This window comes from Clupea harengus, chromosome 14 (genome assembly GCF_900700415.2).
Source record: "Clupea harengus chromosome 14, Ch_v2.0.2, whole genome shotgun sequence".
In the NCBI taxonomy this organism is placed as follows: domain Eukaryota; kingdom Metazoa; phylum Chordata; class Actinopteri; order Clupeiformes; family Clupeidae; genus Clupea; species Clupea harengus.
In genome coordinates this window covers 28,578,710-28,580,549 of record NC_045165.1, presented here as the reverse complement: position 1 = coordinate 28,580,549, position 1,840 = coordinate 28,578,710, and positions in this window count along the sequence as shown.

Here is a 1,840-nt window from a genome sequence, read left to right as displayed (position 1 = left end):
CAATTTGCTGTCATTAATCGCAATTTGCATGTTATAATAATGGATAGGAGACTGGGGGTTGTAATAATAGACATTTAAATGTAAAATCACAGAATTCATGTTGAATCAACACAAAAAGGAAGTATATTTAAATTCAAATACTATTGTTTTAATAGCATCTTTTATCATGTATACTGCTGTTCTTTCTGACCTAACTGGGAGATGTTTTTTATTCTATCCCGCCTCTCTCTTTCCTCCATCTTTCTTTCTCTCTCTCTCTCCCACAAGACCCTTTCCCACGCCTCGCTAGATCAGTACCACTCCGCTCACTGAAGCGCCACTGCTTTTCAGCAGCTGTTAACGGCACCATTATCTGAGACATTTGTGACAAGGCTAGTACTATTAACATTTCCATCCTCTTTCCTGCTGGGAGAATGAAATGTTTTTTTACAGTTAAATAACACTTATGTTCCTGCATATTGTATTGTTACGGGTCAGACAGGTAAACTATTAACCAAGGTTTATACATTCATTTTGTAGACTTTCTGCAGTCCTGCAGTTAATACTAGGGTGTGGCCCGTAAGTGGGTATAATTTTTAGGCAGATGTTACCTTTTTTTTTTGATGTACCAGTTTTGTTTGGCTTGCTTAACAAAATTGTTACTAACGGCCATTCAAAAAAATTCAGCAGCCAATACATGCCTGTGATGTAAAGGTTCACACTTAATGAAAGGTGGCTTGGACCCTGAGAACCGCTGCTTGGCTATATTTCAAGTTCTTTGTATACACTGTCCTGTTATAAATGTCCATACTCTACAGTTTGTGAGTAGAACTTTAATGGATTCTTTCATTGAACAACAAAAAACATGAATGTTGAATAAAATGTATTCCCTATGCCCACTTTTGCCCAAGCAGCCTTCATGTTTGCAGCATTGTCAGTAAGTGCAAAAACCTTTTCCGGTCCAAGGTCATTGATGACTGCTTTCAGCTCATCAGCAATGTAGGGGCCTGTGTGTCTGTTGTCCTTTGTGTCTGTGCTCTTGTAGAATACTGGCCGAGGGGTGGAGACGATGTAGTTGATAATTCCTTGCCCCCAGGCATTCGACCACCCATCAGAGATGACTGCAATGCAGTCTGCTTTGTCAATGGTTTGCTTGACCTTTGCTTGCACTCTGTTGAACTCTCCATCCAGCAAATTAGTAGATAAAGCATATATGGTGGGAGGTGTGTATGCTGGGCAAAGAACATTCAGAAATCTCTTCCAATAGACATTGGCTGTGAGCATCAGAGGTGAGCCAGTTGGGCGCAAATTCAGTAGTGTGGCCTCAATAGCCCTGCTGTAGTGTTCAGGATGCTGGGAAATGATCTGTGCATGTGATGGAGGAATGCACAGTGCAGGGTTAAAATTCAACTGAATTTGCATTAAATCGGGTTGTTTTAACCAAGATCATGCTGCAAGATCTATAATTACTCTCGCAGCGGTGATGGATTTTGCCATGATTATGGTCTTGTATTCTTCATAATGGTTTATTACCATCTCCTGCTCGCCAGCGGAGAAAAGGGAAGCTCTTTCTTTAAGTTTAGTAGTCATTTTACCGTTAGAAAATCATGGTTTTGGTGATCAACGCTTCCCCCTTTCGAAGTAGGACGGGCACGCGCAATTACCCTGATAAGTGAAGTCTGGTTCGAATTAACGACATTGTTTGAGCGCGGATCAGCCTTGGAGGAACCAAGATAGCTTGTCCTCAATCATCGCGTTAATTTCAAATAGGACATTTGATCGACTTAGTTGAACCACGTACGAGGAATACCCCCCAGGTGAGGGGCATGGACAAGAGCACATAAACAGAAGCACATGTCAA